General features: G+C 42.8%; 2 pseudogenes; both read right to left on the bottom strand.

Moving 5' to 3' along the window:
* The window catches only part of LOC140741986 (glutathione peroxidase 2-like), a 54,983-nt pseudogene extending 37,031 nt beyond the window's left edge, over positions 1 to 17,952 (bottom strand).
* Positions 342 to 18,149, bottom strand: LOC140741985 (glutathione peroxidase 2-like; annotated as a pseudogene).
* Between the last annotated feature and the right edge of the window lie 5,508 nt (positions 18,150 to 23,657).

The raw sequence follows: 23,657 nt of genomic DNA on the forward strand, positions 1-23,657 counted from the left end.
ATTAATTTTATGTGTTGCACTTTACTGCTACTGCAAAAAAAATTTCATGACATGTGAGTGATGATAAACCTGATTCTAATACATGTTTCAATTGTGGACTAAGAGTGAGAAGGGAGGGGGGAGAAAGAGGGGAAATAATGGTTGGGAAAATAGGAAGGGAGAGCAGAAGCAGTAGGATCTACCAGAGAGACATTCTGTAATGATCAATAAACCAATTGTTTGGAACCAAATAACCTTGCCTGGTGTCTCAAGATGGGGTGTGATGCAGGTGCAGGCACATCTAGCTCTGAGACACCAGGCAAGGTGTCTTCTCTGCCATCTCTCCCATGGCGCTCCACCCTTGGCATTACCAACGTCCTTTGCTCCTGCCAGATTTACAAACTTACTCTCTGCTAATGTTGACAAATACAGTACCATGCAAAAGTCTGATACCCTAGCTATATATATGTGCCAAAAACTTTTGCACAGTACTGTGTCTAAATTCACACACCTAAAATATTGTACCAATGCAGGAAAAACTTACGCCTGTTTAGAAATAGTCTAATTTTGTGTAATTAGTTTGATGGGGAAGACAGTTATTCATCAAGACAGATTTATTCACAATAGTTCATTTAGACTCTATAATTGCAGGTTAGATTTTTACAGATTGCATCAAGTACTCTCCGGTCAAGGTTTCAAAAAGTACCATCATGTTGTAAAATGCCTAACAGCAAAGTATAAGGATGAAGTCAATTAACTTCAGTGATGAACCTTTTTTCTGGAATTGCTTAAACGTTTCTCTCGTTTCCGTTTAGTAGATTTGCATTTCTAAAGAAAGGAATCAGAGCTCTTAGATTAGAAAGAAAACAAAGCACAGCTCTACAGTTTCTTGATTTATGATAACTATAACTTTCCATCTTACAATTATACAATCTTGGTTACGTTGCCACAGTGGTGTAATTGTTAATGTGGTGCTACTACAGCTCATGGCATTAGAATTTGGAGTTCAATTCTGCCTGTAAAGAGTTTGTACGTCCTCCTTCTGAATGTGTGGGTTTCCTCCCAGTGTTCCAGTTTCCTCCCACATTCCAAAGACATCCTGGTTAGTAAGTTAATTGGTCATTGTAAGTTGTCCTGTGATTAGGCTAGAGGGGATAAATAGATGGGTAGATGGGCTTGTTCTGCACTATATCTCTAAATAAATAAATCTAAGGTGATTGTCAAGTGATCATAGTAACTTCAAAAGCTACTAGATTGTTATAAAATCTAAATTGGTTCACTATTGCCTATCAGAGGAGGAAAACTACCTTCCTTATTCAATCCAGTCTTTTTGTGATCCTGCACTCAGCCCATTTGGTTGATTCTTAAATGCCCTACGAAATAACTAATTGAGAGTCTCAGAGACTTAACACTACATTCAAACAGAAGAAATTGGGTGAATCCAATTCAAAGTTCAAAGTAAACTACAGATATGTCACCCTATATTACCCTGAGATCCATTTTCTTTTGGGCATTCACAGTAGAGCAAAGAAATAAAATTGAATCAATGAAAAACTACACACAAAGACTGACAATGTGCAAAAGGAAACAAACAAAATGTAAGATAGATGGATAAATATGATTCCCCACTATGCAGCACTGTGTTAACATTGTCTCCAGAAGGGCTGCAGCAATTCAAGATTTGCTAGCATGGTTCGGGAGGGTTTAAACTAGTTTGCAAGGGGGATGGGACCCGGAGCAATAGAGCAGTGAAAGTGCATAGAGTAAAGCCAGATCTAACATATAGAGAGGCTTTGAGGAAAGAGAAGCAGAATAAAGGTAGAAGGGCTAAAGTGTGTGTACTTCAATGCAAGAAGCATCAGGAACAAAGGTGATGAACTGAGAGCTTGGATACATGGAATTATGATGTAGTGGCCATTACAGAGACTTGGCTGGCACCAGGGCAGGAATGGATTCTCAATATTCCTGGATTTCAGTGCTTTAAAAGGGATGGGGGGGGAAGGGGAAGAGGGGTGGCATTACTAGTCAGGGATACTATTACAGCTACAGGGTGGGTAATGTAGCAGGATCCTCTTGAGTCAGTATGGGTGGAAGTCAGGAACAGGAAGGGAGCAGTTACTCTACTGGGGGTATTCTGTAGGCCCTCTGGTAGCAGCAGAGATACCGAGGAGCAGATTGGGAGGCAGATTTTGGAAAGGTGCAAAAATAACAGGGTTGTTATCATGGGTGACTTTAACTTCCCTTATACTAATTGGCACTTGATTAGTTCCAAGGGTTTAGATGGGGCAGAGTTTGTTAAGTGTGTCCAGGATAGATTCTTGTCACAGTATGTTGACAGGCCAACTAGGGGGAATGCCATACTAGATCTAGTATTAGGTAACGAACCGGGTTAGGTCACAGATCTGTCAGTGGGTGAGCATCTGGGGGACAGTGATCACCGCTCCCTGGCCTTTAGCATTATCATGGAAAAGGATAGAATCAGAGAGGACAGGAAAATTTTTAATTGGTGAAGGGCAAATTCTGAGGCTATAAGGCTAGAACTTGCAGGTGTGAATTGGGATGATGTTTTTGCAGCAAAATGTACTATGGACATGTGGTTGATATTTAAGGATCTCTTGCAGGATGTTAGGGATAAATTTGTCCCGGTGAGGAAGATAGAGAATGGTAGGGTGAAGGAACCATGAGTGACAAGTGAGGTGGAAAATCTAGTCAGGTGGAAGAAGGCAGCACACATGAGGTTTAGGAAGCAAGGATCAGATGGGTCTATTGAGCAATATAGGGTAGCAAGAAAGGAGCTTAAGAAGGGGCTGAGAAGAGCAAGAAGGGGGCATGAGAAGGCCTTGGCATGTGAGGTAAAGGAAAACCCCAAGGCATTCTTCAATTATGTGAAGAACAAAAGGATGACAGGAGTGAAGGTAGGACCAATTAGAGATAAAAGTGGGAAGATGTGCCTGGAGGCTGTGGAAGTGAGCGATGTCCTCAATGAATACTTCTCTTCGGTATTCACCAATGAGAGGGAACTTGATGACAGTGAGGACAATATGAGTGAGGTTGATGTTCTGGAGCATGTTGATATTAAGGGAGAGGAGGTGTTGGAGTTGTTAAAATACATTTGTACATTAGGACGGATAAGTCCACGGGGCCTGACGGAATATTCCCCAGGCTGCTCCATGAGGCAAGGGAAGAGATTGCTGAGCCTCTGGCTAGGATCTTTATGTCCTCGTTGTCCACGGGAATGGTACTGGAGGATTGGAGGGAGGTCTAATTATAGACCAGTGAGCTTTACGTCTGTGGTGGGAAAGCTGTTGGAAAAGATTCTTAGAGATAGGATCTATGGGCATTTAGAGAATCATGGTCTGATCAGGGACAGTCAGCATGGCTTTGTGAAGGGCAGATCGTGTCTAAGAAGCCTGATAGAGTTCTTTGAGGAGGTGACCAGGCATATAGATGAGGGTAGTGCAGTGGATGTGATCTACATGGATTTTAGTAAGGCATTTGACAAGGTTCCACACGGTAGGCTTATTCAGAAAGTCAGAAGGCATGGGATCCAGGGAAGTTTGGCCAGGTGGATTCAGAAATGGCTTGCCTGCAGAAGGAAGAGGGTCGTGGTGGAGGGAGTACATTCAGATTGGAGGATTTTGACTAGTGGTGTCCCACAAGGATCTGTTCTGGGACCTCTACTTTTTGTGATTTTTATTAACGACCTGGATGTAGGGGTAGAAGGGTGGGTTGGGAAGTTTGCAGATGACACAAAGGTTGGTGGTGTTGTAGATAGTGTGGGGGATTGTCAAAGATTGCAGAGAGACATTGATAGGATGCAGAAGTGGGCTGAGAAGTGGTAGATGGAGTTCAACCCGGAGAAGTGTGAGGTGGTACGCTTTGGAAGGACAAACTCCAAGGCAGAGTATAAAGTAAATGGCAGGATACTTGGTAGTGCGGAGGAGCAGTGGGATCTGGGGTACATGTCCACAGATCCCTGAAAGTTGCCTCACAGGTAGATAGGGTAGTTAAGAAAGCTTATGGAGTGTTAGCTTTCATAAGTTGAGGGATAGAGTTTAAGAGACACGATGTAATGATGCAGCCCTATCAAACTCTGGTTGGGCCACACTTGGAGTACTGTGTCCAATTCTGGTTGCCTCACTATAGGAAGGATGTGGAAGCATTCAAAAGGGTACAGAGGAGATTTACCAGGATGCTGCCTGGTTTAGAGAGCATGCATTATGATCAGAGATTAATGGAGCTAGGGCTTTACTCTTTGGAGAAAAGGAAGATGAGAGGAGACATGATAGAGGTGTACAAGATATTAAGAAGAATAGACAGAGTGGATAGCCAGCGCCTCTTCCCCAGGGCACCACTGCTCAGTACAAGAGGACATGGCTTTAAGGTAAGGGGAGGGAAGTTCAAGGGGGTTATTAGAGGAAGGTTTTTCACTCAGAGAGTGGTTGGTGTGTGGAATGCACTGCCTGAGTCAGTGGTGGAGGCAGATACACTAGTGAAGTTTAAGAGACTACTAGACAGGTATATGGAGGAATTTAAGGTGGGAGGTTATATGGGAGGTAGGGTTTGAGGGTCAGCACAACATTGTGGGCCGAAGGGCCTGTAATGTGCTGTACTATTCTATGTTCTCAGACAGTAGCTTATGTCATCCTATTTGGGGCATTTAGCTCACCTCACTCTGTTGGGGTATTTAGGTTAGATATGTTACAAAGGATGAACAGCTCTGATGGGCAGAAGGGTGCAAGGTTGCCCATGTCTCCCTCCCCTGGGAGAATTACAAACCGTTACTGTTGCCAGGCTGTTAATGAGAGAGAAAGAGATGGAACAAAACATACTGGGACTGGAACATTTGCTTCAGACAAGGGCAAGATAACACCGGGGGAGAGAGACCATATTATGACTCCTGTAAGACTGATGGCTCTGGAGAGGGCTGTTTACTAGGTACTATTCTGTTCATTAAAATTCCTCAGTGGACAGCCGGAGTGGGCTGGTTTGATAGGCTAAGCCATTCAAAACTGATTGACATCTGAGACCCCGTGAGTAGGGATAAAAGTGAGGTCTGGGGAGACACCCCTCAGACGCACCAAGAGACACACTAGTGAGCACTGTTTAAGTGTTGGAACCCACGAGAAAAGTGTGGGGCATCAGAGACCGAACAAAGGATCGGTCAATTTTCACTCACAGTGTTTACAGCGAGGCCGGTGGGGGCCTGTGTGTGTGTCCACACTTGCCTGGGTGACGAGTCCACCATAGAAGAACGGTCTAGCTAAAGGACAGAGGGGTCATACCTGAATGGCCACAACAACACATCGACGGATCAAGAACGTAAAGGAAGGTTTGACTGGCTGTCACAGTTTGATCGCTCTCTCTCTCTCTCTCTCTCTCTCTCTCCAACAATTACAACACATCGACCAACAACTACCTCAGCCTGTATGAACTGAACTGAACTTTATATTCACATATGACAATTCATTATCCCCTAGACATTGATAGAGCTTGTTTATTATTGATTATTATTATACCCACACTTTTAGGTTTAGTATTGCTAACGTGTATTATCTGTATATTTGCATTGTTGATATTGATTTGTATATTTTACTAATAAACACTGTTTTGAAAATAGTACCAGACTCCAACGGATACTTCTATTTTTGCTGGTAAGACACCCAGTTACGGGGTACATAACAGATAACATATTTTCCTTTTTACTAGCTATGCCAAGATCTTTAAACAATGAATAAAACGATTCCAAACAAGGAATAGTAGGTTAATTGGGTGGTGTGGGTTCCTTGGGCTGGATTGCCCTGTACTGTGTTGTACTCTAATTTTATAAAAAAACAATATTACAGCACAAATAAGATATAGATGCTATATTTACAATGTAATATTTGACTATTAGACCTGTGATAGAAGAGATTTGACGTCTTTTCCAATGTTAAGTGTAGGGAAGTTTTGACTGTAACGCTTGTATGGCACTCCATCTACACTGATGAGGAATTTCTCAAAGTTCCAAGAGATGTCATTGCGATTGACAGGGTTCCAGATAATGAACTCATGATTGTTCATTAAGGTCTGCGGTTCATCACAAGGGACTGGCAGCTTCTCCTTTAGGAAAGTGAAGATTGGATGTGCCTCTGTGCCATTCACCAATATCTTTTCAGATAAGCAGAAATTTGGCACAAAACCATTTCCTGGACGGACATACTTCAGGGAATTTAGAATCTCCTCATTAGAATTGTTTTCCTACAACATCAATGGTGAAATGACATTAGGCTCAAGGCTAATTATACATCAAGCATGACAACTCACAGCCATGTATATTCTTTGTAGGCAGGTCTATTTACAATCAATGAAGCTTGTTTGCACTGCAGTTGTATGTTAAAACCTGGTAAAACCAAAGGGAGATTATCACACAGATGATAAGCAGGAAAGTTAATACACATATAGCACCAGATTCCTGAAGAGGTACCCAGTAAAGTCTGAATGATTTTTTTTAAACTGCATATGCTGGAAATCTGAAGTAAAAACAGAATAATGTATACAAGATACTGGAGGAGTCGCAAAATGGTGACTCTTTATTCCTCTCCTTAGATGCTGTCTGACCTGCTGAATTCTTTCAGCATTTTAAATGCATTACTAGCACTATTTCAGACAACAACGCTTTTAATAAAGCGCCAAAGTGATTGGATAGAACATGCAATACAATATGTAACAAAATATATCCATGAATGTCTTACAAGGATTTTAGGGAGACTACTGGTGGTGGAACTTGGGGATAAAGAGCAAGCTGCTGGAGAAACTCAGCAGGTCAGGCAGTGGGCAGTCAACATCTTGAGTCAAAAAAACTTCAACTGAACTGTAAGACTAAAGCAAACACAAGGAAATCTGCAGATGCTGGAAATTCAAGCAACACACACAAAATGCTGGTGGAACGCAGCAGGCCAGGCAGCATCTATAGGAAGAAGTACAGTCGATGTTTTGGGCCAAGACCCCTCGTCAGGACTAACTGTAAGAAAAGATAGTAACAGATTTGAAAATGGGAGGGGGAGGAGGAAATCTGAAATGATAGGAGAAGACAGGAGGGGGAGGAGCTGGAAAGTTGTTTGGCAAAAGGGATACACAGCCAGAGAAGGGAAAGGATCATGGGATGGGAGGCCCAGGGAGAAAGAAAGGGGGAGGGGATCACCAGAAGGAGATGGAGAACAGGCAAGGAGTGAGTGATTGTGAGATGAGCAGGGAGAGAAAGGGTGGGGGGGGGGGGGGGGGGAGAGAGGAGAATAAATAAATAAATAAATAAATAAATAAATAAATAAATAAATAAATAAGGGGTGAGGTAAGAAGGGGAGGAGGGGCATTAACAGAAGTTAGAGAAATGCCATCAGGTTGGAGGCTACTCAGACGGAATATAAGGTGTTGTTCCTCCAACCTGAGTGTGGCTTCATCTTGACAGTAGAGGAGGCCATGGATTGACATATCAGAATGGGAATGGGACGTGGGATTAAAATGTGTGGCCACTGGGAGATCCTGCTTTCTCTGGCGGACAGAGCATAGGTGTTCAGTGAAACAGTCTCCCAGTCTGCGTCGGGTCTCACCAATATATAGAAAGCCACACTGGGAGCACACCAGCTGGCTCACAGGTGAAGTGTTGCCTCACCTGGAAGGACTGTTTGGGGCCCTGAATGGTGGTGAGCGAGGAAGTGTAAGGGCAAGTGTAGCACTTGTTCCACTTACTTTTTCTTTGTAATTTTATTTTTCTATTGAAGTTCATCATCAAACAAACATTTCCATAAGATGTATTTCATTGTACGTCTATATCATATATCACAAATCTCCACAAAGTATTTATCTGAGGTATATACTTATAGAAAAGAGCGGAAAGAAAAAACACGCAAAAGGAAAAAAACTATGTACAAGTAGGGAGTGATCTTTTTTTACAACATATTCATTGATTTGTGAGGATAAAATCAGGCCTATGAGGCATTATGTAGTTAAACCATTTTTCCCAGTATGAATCAAATTGTTCCAGCTTAGGATTAACAGATGCTGTTATCTTCTCCATTTTGTAAATGTCCATTGTAATTTCCATCCATGTATTTAAAATTGGGCTCTCCTGTGATAACCATTTCCTAGTAAGAGTCTTTTTACCAGCCATCAACAGTATATTCATTAAATATTTACTTCTTTTCAACCATTCTTGAGGTATATATCCAAAATATATGGTCTTACTCTCTAAGGGTATTTCGCATTTAAAGATGTCTTGTAGGGCATTGTGTATCCCCCTCCAATAGTCTTTGATACCAGGGCAGTCCCAAAAAGTATAAGCAAACACGGGGAAATCTGCAGATGCTGGAAATTTGAACAACACACACAAAGTGCTGGTGGAACACAACAGGCCAGGCAGCATCTATAGGGAGAAGCGCTGTCGACGTTTTGGGCCGAGACCCTTCGTCGGGTTATATGATAATGATTTGCATTTTCATTTCCACAATTTCTCCAACAAACAGGGAGGTTACTATCACAATGGGATTTCTGAGAGGGTGTAATAAAATATCTTAACAAGTTTTTCCATCCAAACTCCCTCCATTTCTGTGAACTGGTACACTTCCATTGATATCTCCATATTATTGTCCATTCTTCCTCAGATATAATTATCCCTCCTTCCTTCTCCCATTTTGTTTTAATGTATGAAGTCGAATATGTTTTAAGATTTGACAACACCTTATACATGTTTGAAATGATTCTACTACCGTTATCTGAATTATATGCTTTACTAAATAGCTCTATCAAGCATGTACTTGCCTTGGTTACATTTTTAAGCGTCTTATTAACATATTGTCGCATCTGTAAATACCGATAAAAATCTTGTTTTTCTAATAAGTGTTTCTCTTCAAGCATTTCAAAACTGAACAGTGTTCCTTCTTTCATTATGTTGCAAAGAACTGTTATTCCTTTAGCTGTCCAGTCCTTAAATCTAGCATCCAATTTATTTGGTGTAAAATCAGAGTCATATGCACACCATTTAAGAATTGATATATATCCCTCTAGATTATATTCTTTTATAGTAGTTTTCCATATTTTAAGAGTCAATTTCACCCATGGTTATCAATAGTATTTATGTACCTTTGCAGGTTGTTATCAGCCAAAATTGCTTGTATGGGGATGGAAAATACCCACTCCTCAATGTTTTTCCATTCAGCGTCATATGATGGGTTGCACCAACATATCACAGCTCTCAACTGTGCTGCAAAATAATAATCTCTAAGAGAAGGTAGGCCCCATTCCCCCTTTTCCTTTGCTAATTGCAAAGTTTTGAGATGAACTCTAGGCCTTTTACACTTGATATACCTTGATAACATCTTGTTCCATTCATTGAACTGATTTTGATTAATCTCTATTGGCAGGGTCTGAAAGAGATATAACAGTCTGGGCAGTATATTCATTTTAATAGACTCAATCCTTGAACTGAGACTGAAAAAAGGTATAAAGGCTGATAATTACATTCTGATAATTTTGTCAAATCTTTCGGCAATAATGATGCCCAAATATTTGAAAGACTTTGTGTGCCATGCCCAGGGATATCTACTTTCAATTTCTCTTGGTGGGCTATAGTAATATGAAAGTAATTGTGTTTTATCTATGTTGATCTTGTATCCTGATAATTGACCATATTGTTCAAAGGATTGCATCAATTTAGGTAAAGAGTATGTTGGTTGCCTAGATAGAGCAAAATGTCATCCGTGTAACAAGCCAATTTATGCTCTGTCCCTTTAATAGTAATTCCCCTGATATCTTCATTTTGTCTGATGTATTGAGCTAATGGTTCCAGATATAACGCGAAGAGTAGTGGTGACCATGCACAACCCTGTCTCGTGCCCCTTTCTAGGGTAAGGCTATTTGATAAATATCCATTGATTTTAATCCTAGCAGTAGGGTTGTCATATAGTGTCTGTATAGTTTTAATAATTGTGTCTTGGAAACCAAATTTATGTAAAACTCTGTAAAGAAAATTTCAATTAACCGAATCAAATGCCTTTTCAGCATCCACACTTATCACTGTTGCTTCAATTTTATTTTGTTGTATATGATCCATAATGTGAAGTGTCCCTCGTATATTGTCTTGTGTTTGGCGTTGTCGTATAAAAACCGTCTGATCATTACATATCAGTATGGGTAGAAACTCCTCTAATCGTTTGGCCATGATGGAGGTAAATAATCTATAATCTACATTAAGAACGGATATTGGTCTAAATGACCCATATTCCATTTTATCCTTGCCTTCTTTTGGTATAGCTGAGATTATCGCCTCCTTCCAACTGGGTGACATTTGTGCCTTTTTTAGAGCCCAGTTCAGTGTGGGGAGTAAAACAGGAATTAACTAATTTTTAAATTCTTTGTACCACTCTGCCATATAACCATCTGATCCTGGTGACTTGCTTAATTTAAGCCTACTAATTGCAGCTTTTAATTCAACTTCAGTTATGTCAGCAGTCATCCTTCTATATTGTTCTTTGCTTAAAGTGGGTAACTCTAGAGAATTCAAGAAGGTGTCATTTTGGGTTATGCTTCCCCCTGGAACTTTGGAATATAGAGTTTTGTAAAACACTTCAAAAGCTTCTTGAATTTCACTTAGCTTATTTTTTATCATTTTTGTTCTTGCGTTTGTTCCACTTACAAGGATAAGTGCCAAGAGGGAGATTGGTGAGAAGGGATGGCGGGGACGAATGGACAAGGGAGTCGCGTAGGGAGCGATCCCTGCAGAAAGCAGAAAGAAGTGGGGAGGGAAAGATGTGCTTGGTAGTAGGATCCCGTTGGAGGTGGCGGAAGTTACGGGTAGTTATATGTTGGACCCGGAGGCTGGTGGGGTGGTAGGTGAGGATGAGGGGAACCCTATCCTGAGTGGAGTGGCAGGAGGATGGGGTGAGGGCAGATGTGCGTGAAATGGGAGAGATGCGTTTGAGAGCAGAGTTGATGCTGGAGGAATGGAAGCCCCTTTCTTTAAAAAAGGAAGACATCTCCTTCATCCTGGAATGAAAAGCCTCATCCTGAGAGCAGATGCGGCGGAGATGGAGAATTGTGAAAAGGGGATGGCATTTTTGCAAGAGACAGGATGGGAAGAGGAATAGTCCAGGTAGCTGTGAGAGTCTGTAGGCTTATTGTAGATATCAATAGATAAGCCGTCTCCAGAGATGGAGACAGAAAGATCAAGAAAGGGGAGGGAGGTGTTGGAAATGGACCAGGTAAATTTGAGGGCAAGGTGAAAGTTGGAGGCAAAGTTAATGAAGTCAACAAGCCAGAGAAAAGAGTAGGTAGATAGCCAAAATAATTCATTGCCATGGACAGCTCTGGAGGCCAAGTCATTGGAAAGCTGAGGTTGCATGGTTCTTGAGAAGGTTAAAGGTTATGGGGAGAAGGCAGGAGAATGAAGTTGAGTCATAGAGACACAGAACACCACAGCAGAGAAACAGGCCCTTCGGTCCATCTACTCTGTGCTAAACTGTTAATCTGCCTAGTCCCATCAACCTGCACCCAGACCATAGCCCTCCATACCTCTCCAATCAATGTACCTATCCAAATTTCTCTTCAATGTTGGTTAACCCCATATCCACCAATTGCATTGGCAGCTCATTCCACACTCTCACACCCTCTGTTTGAAAGCGTTCCCCTTCATGTTTTACCTTTCATCTTTAACCCATGACGTCTAGTTGTAGTCTCACCCAACCTTAGTGGAAAAAGCCTGCTTGAATTTATCCTACCTATACCCCTCATAATTGTGTGTACAGTACCTCTATCAAACCTCCTCACAGTCTTCTACATTCCAAAGAATGAAGTCCTAACCTACTCAACCTTTCCTTATAACTCAGGTCCTCAAGTCCTGGCAACATCCTTGTAAATTTTCTCTGCACTCTTCCAGTCTTATTTACCTCTTTCCTGTAGGGAAGATGGCCTAAACTGCACATAATCATCCAAATAAGCCCTTACCAATTTCAGCATAACATTCCAACTCATGTACTCAATACTTTGATCTATGAAGGCCAAAAAATTCTTTACGAATCTATCTGCCTGTAATTCCACTTTCAAAGAATTAAGGGTTAGTATTTGCAGATCCCTCTGTTCTACTGCACTCCACCGCTCACATGTGTAAGATCTACCTTGGTTGGTCCTCCCAAAATGCAACATTTCACACTTGTCTGTACTACATTCCTTCTGCCATTTTCCAGCCAAGTTTTCCAAATGTCCAGATCCTGCTGCAAGCTTTGATAGTCATCCACACTATCCACTACAACCCCAATCTTGGTGTCATCCACAAATTTACTGTCCCAGTTTACCACATTTCATCCAGATCATTGATATAGATGACAAACAACAATGGACGTAGCACCGATCCCTGAAGCACACCACTAGTCATAGGCCTCCTTTCAGAAAAGCAACCATCTACTACCATTCTCTGGCTTCTTCCAAGAAGACAATATCTAACCCAATTTACTACCTTTCTTGAATGCTAAGTGACTGAACCTTCTGAACCAATGTTCCATATGGAACCTTGTCAAAAGCCTTGCTAAAGTCTACGTAGACAACATCCATTGTCTTGCCTTCATCAACTTTCCTGGTAACTTCCTTGAAAAACTCTATAAGACTCTATATGACTAGTCAGGCTGCACTTCAAGTATTGTCAACCATTTTGGGTCCCTTATTTCTGAGAGGATGAGAGGTCTTTGGAGAGAGAGCAGAAGAGGGTCAAGAGGATGATTCTGGGAATGAGAAGTGTTTGGCAGCTTTGGGCCTGTACTCACTGGAACTTAGAAGAATGTGCAGGGATCTCATTGAAACCTACCAAATGTTGAAAGGACTAGATATGGGATATGTAATTATATCAAATCAGGGGAATCTGGGGAATCTGGGGAATTACACTGAGTAATTACACTGAGTAAAGTACACTGAGGCAGTCTACAAGAAGGGTCAGAGCCGTCTCTATTCCCTGAGCTCATCCGCCTTTCCTACAATACTCCTTGCACTAAAATATACGCAGTTCAAAAAACTAATTTTACCTTTTGATTCCTAACCTTGTATGTATTCTTAACAAAATCTTACTCCACAGCCACTCCACTATCTGTTCTGGTGCTTTAGTTCCCATCCCCCTGCAATACTAGTTTAAACAAACCCCACCACACCCCTCCACCAGTTGCAGTGCTAGCAAACCTTCCCAATAGGATATTAATCCCCCTTCAGTTCAGATGAAAGCTGTCCCTTTTGTATAGGTCCCACCTTCCCTGGTAGAGAGCCCAATGATTCAAAAATCTAAATCCCTCCCTCCTGCACATTAGCCACATGTTAAATTGTATGATCATACATGTTAAATTGTATGATCTTCCTACTGCCTTACTGGCACGCGAATGGGTAGCAATCCTGAGATCAAAACCCTGCCCTGTCTTTTAACTTAGCACCTAACTCCCTGAGCTCACTTTGCAAGACTTTTCACTCATCCTGCCTATGTCATTGGTGTCAACATGGACCACAACCTCTGGCTGCTCAAGTCAAGTCAAGTCACTTTTATTGTCATTTCGACCATAACTGCTGGTACAGTACATAGTAAAAATGAGGTTTTTCAGGACCATGGTGTTACATGACATACTACAAAAACTAGACTGAACTACGTAAAAAAACAACACAGAGAAAGCTACACTAGACTACAGACCTACACAGGACTGCGTAAAGTGCACAAAAACAGTGCAGGCATTACAATAAATAATAAACAGGACAATAGGGCAAAGTGTCAGTCCAGGCTCTGGGTATTGAGGAGTCTGATAGCTTGGGGGAAGAAACCGAATGTTTCGGAGCCTTTTCCCAGACAGCAGGTGGGAGAAGAGATTGTATGAGAGGTGCATGGGGTCCTTCATAATGCTGTTTCCTTTGCGGATGCAGCGTGTGTGTGATTGCAACATTGTGTGTCAGACAGAGTGGTCAGCAGCACTGGGGCTCCACAGGGGACTGTCCTGCCTCCCTTTCTCTTCACCATCTACACCTCGGACTTCAACTACTGCACAGAGTCTTGCCATCTTCAGAAGTTTTCTGATGACTCTGCCATAGTTGGATGCATCAGCAAGGGAGATGAGGCTGAGTACAGGGCTACGGTAGGAAACATTGTCACATGGTGTGTGCAGGATCATCTGCAGCTTAAGGTGAAAAAGACTAAGGAGCTGGTGGTGGACCTGAGGAGGGCCAAGGCCCTGTGAACCCTGTTTCCATCCAAAGGGTCAGTGTGGACATGATGGAGGATTACAAGTACCTGGGGATACGAATTGACAATAAACTGGACTGGTCAAAGTACACTGAGGCTGTCTACAAGAAGGGTCAGAGCCGTCTCTATTTCCTGAGGAGACTGAGGTCCTTTAACATCTGCCGGACGACGCTGAGTATGTTCTACGAGTCTGTGGTGGCCAGTGCTATCATGTTTGCTGTTGTGTGCTGGGGCAGCAGACACCAAAAGAATCAACAAACTCATTCGTAAGGCCAGTGATGTTGTAGGGGTGGAACTGGACTCTCTGACGGTGGTGTCTGAAAAGAGGATGCTGTCCATGTTGCATGCCATCTTGGACAATGTCTCCCATCCACTCCATAATGTACTGGTTAGGCACAGGAGTGCATTCAGCCAGAGACTCATTCCACCGAGATGCAACACTGAGCGTCATAGGAAGTCATTCCTGCCTGTGGCCATCAAACTTCACAACTCTGCCCTCGGAGTGTCAGACACTCTGAGCCAATAGGCTGGTCCTGGACTTATTTCCACTTGGCATAATTTACTTATCATCATTCAATTATTTCTGGTTTTATATTGCTATATTTCTACTCTATTATTGGTTGGTGCAACTGTAACGAAACCCAATTTCCCTCGGGATCAATAAAGCATGTCTGTCTGTCTGTCTGTAGTGTAAATGTCCATGATGGCAGGAACAGAGACCCCGATTATCTTCTCAGCTGACCTCACTATCTGCTGCAGGGTCTTGCAATCCGAGATGGTGCAATTTCCAAACCAGGCAGTGATGCAGCTGCTCAGGATGCTCTCAATACAACCCCTGTAGAATGTGATGAGGATGGGGGGTGGGAGATGGACTTTCCTCAGCCTTTGCAGAATGTAGAGACGCTGCTGGGCTTTCTTTGATATGGAGCTGGTGTTGAGGGACCAGGTGAGATTCTCCGCCGAGTGAACACCAAGAAATGTGGTGCTCTTAACTACCTCTACCAAGGAGCTGTCGATGTTCAGCAGGGAGTGGTTGCTCCATGCCTTCCTGAAGTCAACAACCAGCTCTTTTGTTTTGTTCACATTAAGAGACAGGTTGTTGGCTCTGCACCAGTCCGTTAGCCACTGCACCTCCTCTCTGTAAGCTGACTCGTTGTTCTTGCTGATGAGACCCACCACAGTCGTGTCATCGGCGAACTTGATGATGTGGTTTGAGCTGTGTGTTGCAGCACAGTCGTGGGTCAGCAGAGTGAACAGCAGTGGACTGAGCACACAGCCCTGGGGGGGCCCCCGTGCTCAGTGTGATGGTGTTGGAGTTGCTGCTCCCGATCCAGACTGACTGAGGTCTCCCAGTCAGGAAGTCTAGGATCCAGTTGCAGAGGAAGGTGTTCAGGCCCAATAGGCTCACCCTGCAACTTAAGAATGTTATGGACTTGAACTAAGATGTCCCTGACCCTGGCACCTGGGAAACAACAAGCCACCCAGAAATCTTGTTCTTGTCCACAGAACCTCCTTTCTATTTCCCTAACCAACAAACCTCCTATCACTACAGCTCGCCTCTTTTTCCCCCCTTCCCTTCTGAGCCACAGAGCCAGACTCAGTGCCAGAAACCTGCTCGCTGCAGCTTCTCCCTGCTAGGTCATACCCCCAACAGTATCCAAAGCAGTATACATATTTTTGAGGGAATCAACCACAAGGGTACTCTGCACTGACTGCCTATTCTCTTTTCCTCTCCTGACAGTCACCCATGGACTGACCTCCTGCAACTTAGAAGTGACAAACCTCCCTATAGCTCCTACCTATCACATCCTCATTCTCCAATAGCCATCAAGCTGCAGCTCCAGTTCTTTAACACAGCTTAAGGCTGCAGCTTGATGCACTTTGTGCAGATGTAGTTAACAGGGAGACTGGAGGTTTCTCAAAGTTCACACATCTCACACAAGGAACATACCACTAACTTTGGACACAAACTCAGCACACTAGCTATAAAATGTACTAAAAGAAAAAAAAATTACAGGAGACTTACTTCAAACCTGCATCTGTGTTTGCCCAAGCACCTGTTTATGCCCTCACAACAAGAGAAAATCTGCACACCTGGAAATCTAAGCAACACATACACAAAATACTGGAGAAACTCAGCAGGTCAAGAGCATCTAAGAAAAGAGTACAGTCAGCGTTTCAGGCCAAAACCCTTCGGTGTCCTGGCCAAAAGCAGAATAGAGGAATAATAAATCAGCCATGATGGAATGGCAGAGCAGACTCAAGGGATCAAATGGCCTAATCCTGCTCCTATGTCTTATGGTTTATGGTCTTAAGAGCTGACAAGTGATACATTGGTCCAGGTGAGGAGGGACCGTAACTCCTTGCAGGTCAGCATTTGGTAAGGGAAAACTAAGGATAGACATTTCATCTAGAACAGATGACCAAAAGAGCAGAATTAGGCTATTCAACCCATTGAGCACCCTCTGTCATTCCATCTATTCTGAGTTTGTGCCCTTTGGTCCTAGACTATAACAGACATCTTCTCCACATGTGCTCTATCTAGGCCTTTCAATATTTCTTAGGTTTCAATGAGATCTCCCACTAATTCTTCTAAACTTCAATGAGTACTGGCCCAGAGCTATCAAACACTCCTCATACATTAACCATTTCATTCCTGGGATCATTCTCATTAACCTCTGGACCCTTTCCAATGCCAGTACATCTTCTCTTAGTTAAGGAGTCCAAAACAGCTTATGATATTCTGAATGCGGTCTGACCAATGCCTTATAGAGCCTTAGCATTACATCTTTGCTTTTATATTCTAATCCTCTTGAAATGAATACTAACATTACATTAGCTTTCCCCAATTACTCAATCTGCAAGTTAACTTTTAGGGATTCCTGGATATGGAATCGCATGTTGTTTTGCATGTTTGATTTTTGAATGTTCTCCCCATTTAGAAAATAGTCTACACCTTTGTTCCTTCTACTAAAGTGCATCAACATACATTTCCCTACACTATATCTCATCTGTCAAATTTTTGCCCATTCTCCTAATCTTTTAAGTTCTGCAGTCTCATTGTTTCCTCATTACTGCCTGCCCCATACATTATCTTCATAGTCTGGAAACTTGGCCACAAAACCAAATCATTCAAATCATTGATATATAATTCTCTCATCCAAATCATTAATATATAATGTGAAAGGAAGTAGTCCAACATGGACCCCTGCAGCACACCACTAGACCCTAGCAGCCAACTGGCAAAGGCTCCCTTTATTCCTACTCTTTGCTTCCTGCCAATCCAATCTTCTGTCCATGGGCTCTTGTTAAGGAGCCAAGTGAAACAGCGTCCACCGACTCTCCTTTATCTATCCCGCCTCTAAGAATTCCAACAGCTTTGTTGGGCAAGATTTCCCCTGGAGGAAAACTGCAGAAAAAATACTTTATGTTCAAATCATTTACAGTAAACATTGAATTCTCCAGTATCCTATCTCTTCTGTCGCTTTCTTCCCTGGTTATGATCGACCTTGTTTGCCCTACACCATTTGCAGCTCCTATCACCCTATTTCGCTTTCCTCCTCTATCCCAGTCCTCAGTTTAAAACACCTTTAAAAAAAGTCTGCGCACAGGGAAACAGTCTCACACTTACTTGATGGCCGAACTGGTTGCAAGGAAAGCCGAGAACCACAAACCTCGACTCGCCGAATTTTCTCTGGAGGTCATTGAGGTGGTGGTAATCCTTGGCGGTTTGGCTTCAGAGGGAGGCAACGTTTACGATCAACACCACCTTCTCTCTGAGTGTGCAGAACTGCAACGTATCGCCGCTCAAAAGCTTAATGGAAAAGTCATAAAAGTTCGTTTTACGGGGACTCTTGATCTTTGGAACCATCGCCGCCCTGAATCGACCGTTGACTTGTGTTTTGCTACAGAGAAAGTAATGTCACCCTGCACTCCCGGCAAGTCTGAACCAAATTTAACCGGATAAACTTGTCATTGCGTTGTGACTACGCCAATCGCCAAAATACGTCCATTATATGACGTTAAAACACCCGTCAGGACATTGTCACCGGTGTTCTTAGAAGGTTTTAAAAATTTAAACCTGGGGCCAGAGGTACACGCAGATTTTAAGCGAGGTACTAAACCTCATTCGGATGTCCCACTTCTAACTCAGGAGAATGACTTCCTTAAATTGTAGAACATACGATCTCACTATCAGATCGCCGTATGACTTTTGGTAGATTAACCAAGACAGCATTCAAACTTACAAAACGAAAAAAAAAAACACATTTAGGATCTAATTTGTCCTATTAAATAATTGTTCAAAATAAATACAAAACACGATATTTCCGCCTTGATCAGGGAGTTGTTAGTAATGTCAACGAGTAATACTCAGGGTATCAGGTGCCCTCGTGAAGAACATATGCTGTCTCTGAACAAGACAAGAAGGTGGAAGAAATCAGTCTTGAATGACATTACCTTGTTCAGCTTGTCTTGGATATAAATGTACATAAGACTATAAGCCATTCCGCCCATCAAGTCTCCTCTGCCATTCTTTCATGCTTGATTTTCCCCCTCACATCTCCATTCTCCTGCTTTCTGTCCATAACCTTGACATCTTTACTATCAACAACCTTCTACAGCCTCTTGCATTCCTGTGTATTGGAGAGAGGAGGAGTCCTGCGCAATAAGTTCAGGGAGTTAGGAAGGAGGCTGAAGAGCAGGACCTTTAAAACAAAATGGGAGAAGGAAGGAGGGATAATTATATCTGAGGAAGAATAGACAATAATATGGAGGTATCAATGGAAGTGTACCAGTTCACAGAAATGGAGAGAGTTTGGATGGAAAAACTTGATAAGATATTTTTTTACACCCTCTCAGAAATCCCATTATGATAGTAACTTCCCTGTTTGCTGGAGAAATTGTGGAAATCAAACTGCAAATCATTATCATGTTTTTTGGGACTGCCCTGTTATCAAAAACTATTGGAGGGGGATACACAATGCCCTACAAGACCTCTTTAAATGTGAAATACCCTTGGAGAGTAAGACCATATATTTTGGATATATACCTCAAGAATGGTTGAAAAGAGATAAATATTTAATGAATATACTGTTGGTGGCTGGTAAAAAGAATCTTACTAGGAAATGGTTGTCACAGGAGAGCCCAATTTTAAATACATGGATGGAAATTACAATGGACATTTACAAAATGGAGAAGATAACAGCATCTGTTAATCATAAGCTGGAACAATTTGATTCATACTGGGAAAAATGGCTTAACTACATAATGCCTCATAGACCTGATTTTATTCTCACAAATTAAGGGATATGTTGTAAAAAAAAAGATCACTCCCTACTTGTACATAGTTCTTTCCTTCTGCTTGTTTTTTCTTTCCACTCTTTTTTATAAGTGTATACCTCAGATAAATACTTTGTGGATTTTGTGATATATATGATTATATGATATATATGTACAATGTCTGAAATACATCTTATGGAAATGTTTGATTGATGATGAACTTCAATAAAAAAATAAATTTCAAAAAAAAATAATTTAGATAACATTTTAGAGATCTGTGTTCACTTTAACACAAAAGTGTCTTTTCCTGTTGAACAGTGTCAAAAAAGCGAAATTAAATCCATTGAGATTCAATGTTGTAAAAAAAATAAAATGGGAAAACTTCTAAGGTGGGTAAATACTTTTTTTAGCCACTGTACCTGCACATAGAAGTCCACTATGACTATTGTAGCATTGCTCTTTTGTCATGCACTTTCTATCTTCCATTGTAATTTGTAGGCCTCATCCTTACTACTATTTGGGGGTCTGTATACAATTCCAATCAGGGTCTTCCTACCTTTACAGTTCCTTAGCTCTACCCACACTGATTCAACACCTTTTGACCCTTTCTCACCTCTTTAATGATTTGATTTCATTTTTTACCCAACAGAGCAACATCCTGCCTTCCTGCCTGTCCTTTTGATACAATGTGTATCCTTGGACATTAAGTTTGCAGCTATAATCTTCTTTCAGCCATGATTCAGTGATGCCCACAATGTCATACCTGCCAAGCTGGACTGTGCTGCAAGTTCATCTTCCTTATTCCATTTACTGTGTGCATTCAAATATAACACCTTCTGTTCTGTATTCACCAGTTTTGATTTTGTCCTCCTGTTGACTGCAATTTTGCCCAATTGGCAGCCTCTTCAGATGACACATTGCCTCTGTTTGTAAACCAGCTACCTCATCTTCAGCACTATAATCCTCCTTTCCTACGATACTTATTGCATTGAAATATAGGCAGCTCAGGACAATAGTTTCACCTTTTGATTCCTAACTTTGTCTGATGTCTTCCCAACATCTGTCCCCACAACCTCCCCACTAACTGTTCTGGCTCTCTGGTTCCCATCCCCCTGCAATTCTAGTCTAAACCCCACTATGCAGCATTAACACATCCTCCTGCTAGGACTATATTCCCCATCCAGTTCAGGTCCCACCATCCATGGAAGAGAGCCCAATGATCCAAAATTCTTATGCCCTCACTCTTACACCAACTAAAGCCATGTACTAAACTGTATAATCTTCCTAGTTTTGGCCTCACTAGCACATGGCATGGGTAGCAATCTTGAGATCACAACCTTGGAGGTCAAGCACTTCAACTTATCACCTAACTCCCTGAACTCCCCATGCAGAATCTTGTCACTTGTCCTTCCCAAGTCACTGGTATCTATATGGACCACAGATTCTGACTGTTCATTCTCCCACTCAAGAATGTAGTGGACTCGATCCGAAATATCCCAGGCCCTGACATCCTGGAGGCAAGATACCATCTGGGAATCTTGTTCTCATCCACAGAACCTCCTGTCCGTTACCCTAACAATCCCCTCTTTGTGGTGGTTCAGTCCGAAGTCCGTACTCCGGTCCACTGACTCAGGACTCCAGGTTTTCCAGTGGTCCCTTGCTGCGGTTGGACTTAACTAGAAACACCTGAGGCTCATATTGGAACTGGGAATATAAGTGGCCCTGGTATTGTGTGTGGTTGGGGGGGTTGTTTTGTCAAGATATTGGATGGATGGATGGATGGATGGATGGATGGATGGATGGATGGATGGATGGATGGATGGATGGATGGATGGATGGATGGATGGATGGATGGATGGATGGATGGATGGATGGATGGATGGATGGATGGATGGAATCCTTGGGGCTGTGTTGGAGAACCATGGCTTCTGGGAGCCTTGCTGGTAGTAGTTGGAGTGGTCATTGTGGTATGGATTCAGCTATTTCCTGGGCCAGCTGGGTGGCTGTCAGCCACTCTGAGCTAGGTAGAAACCTGGTTGCTTCTGTAGCCAGCCAAGGCTGCTGGCTGTAACAGCTACTTGGAGCTACCCTGATGCAGAGGTGGAACTGTCTGTTGTTCCTTGGTGTTTGTCTCTTCCTGTCCTTGCCCCTGTGGGGTAAGTCTGGCTGTTCTGCTGTTGCCCTGAGGGGGTATCTGTCTTGCCTTGTCCTTGCCTCTGTGGGGTAAGTCAGGCTGTTCTGCTGTTGCCCTGTGGGGGGAATCTGTCTTGTTTTGTCTTTGCCTTCATCGGGTAGGTCAGGCTGTTCTGCCATTACCCGACGGATGGTCCTGCCCCACCTTGGTGTGGAGTTATAGATGAGTCCCGGCTTGTCGGTGGATAAGTCCAGGCTCTGTGTTTGTATACTGTCCTGTTTCATGTCAGTGTCCTGTAAAGATGAATCCCAGCTTGTCGGAGGATAAGTCCCAACTCCATGTTGATTTACAGTTCCTAGTCTACCCCTAGCTCCAGCCAAACTTCAAGCCTGCAGCCTCCAGCCTCAGGCCTCGAGTCAAGCCTGCAGCCTCCAGCCTCAGAGGCCTCTCCTCTGACTTGTATTTATCCTTATTCTTTTAAATCAATAAAAAAAGATTGAAAATGATAAAAGGGAAGGGAAAATACTTAAGCTTTTTTTTCCTTTTGCTTTCACTGACTGAAACCTCTCTTCACTGAAGCCTCAAAGAACTAAAGCCTCAAGATCACCACTCTGACTCTGTCCACTCAGACGACAGCCGCTGTAAGCAATGGTTGCTGAGCTTGCCGCTGCGTTCCTTTAATTTGATCTTGCTAATCAATCCCAAATGCTGATCAGCCACTGGTCAAAACTCTTTTTAGCTGTAGTGACCCAGTGCTGCCTTTTGGATATGGGCAGTGGACCTGATTGACGTCCCTGCTTCTCAAAACTTCCAATGTCCAGATTGGCCACTGATATAGCTGCTGAAGTGCTTTCTTCATAATTGGATTAATATGTTGGGCCCAGGAACGGTCCTTGGAGTTGTTGATGCCCAGGAACTTGAAGCTGTTCACCCTTTCCACCATTGATTCCCCCCCCCCAATGAGAATTGGTGCACGTTCCCCTGACTTCCCTCTCCTGAAGTCTACAGTTCATTCCTTGGTCTTACTGACAATGAGTGGAAGGTTGTTATTGTGGCACCACTCAACCAGCCAGTATCTTACTCCTAAATATCTCCTTATCATTCTCTGAGACTCTGCTAACAACAGTGGTGTCATCAGTGAATTTATAGATGGCATTTGAGCTGTGCCTAGTGTTATGACCTCGGCCCCCTCCTTTGTGAGAATCGCAAGAGCCCTAGTCAAGGGGGGGGTCAACTGACCCAAGAGGGGGAGAGACGTGCTGAATAGACACAGGAAATGGGAGAGAGAGAGGGAAACGTGCGGAAGACCATGTTCTCCCGAGAAGCAGAATAAAGGCGACATTGACTATTGTCTCATGGAGACCACGTGAAAAGCCCTCGGGCAAAGTGGGCTGGTTGAGAGAGAGATCGCATCACCTGCAACCTGATTGACACCTGCGATCCCGTGAAGAAGTATAAAGGAGGGTCTGGGGGGGGACAACCCTCAGACGCACCAAGGAGACACCAAGGAAGCACGATACCGATTCCCGTGGGAGCGGGAAGCCATTTTGAAGGAAGCCACGTGCGTTAGATTCTGAATTTTGAATCTGTGGCTGGAACCAATGGAAGACCGCTTTTAACTAACAACGGGGAAGCCTGCTCCCCTGATTCCAAGGATTTGCTCTGTAAAGACAACGGGCAAGTGTTTATCCTTTCTCAACCATCTCTCTCTCTCCACAACGTGAAACCCCAGCGGTTCCCAAAAAGGAAAAGCCTGCAGACTTCTGAGTGACTCTGTATATTTCAATTGGACTCAGTATTATCCCCTAGACAACGATAGAGCTTATTTCTGATTGATTATTATTACACCGGTGTTTTAGATTGAGTTTTGACGATGTATATGATCTGAATGTTTTGTATTAACCATACGTTTGTGCCCCTTTTTGAATAAAACGTTTGTAAATAGTAGCATCCGACTCAGCTGATCCCACTATCTTTGCTGGTAAGTTACCTGGTTACGAGGTTACGTAACACTAGCCACACAATCATGAG

The sequence above is a fragment of the Hemitrygon akajei genome, chromosome 19, assembly GCF_048418815.1.
Source record: "Hemitrygon akajei chromosome 19, sHemAka1.3, whole genome shotgun sequence".
Classification (NCBI taxonomy): Eukaryota; Metazoa; Chordata; class Chondrichthyes; order Myliobatiformes; family Dasyatidae; genus Hemitrygon; species Hemitrygon akajei.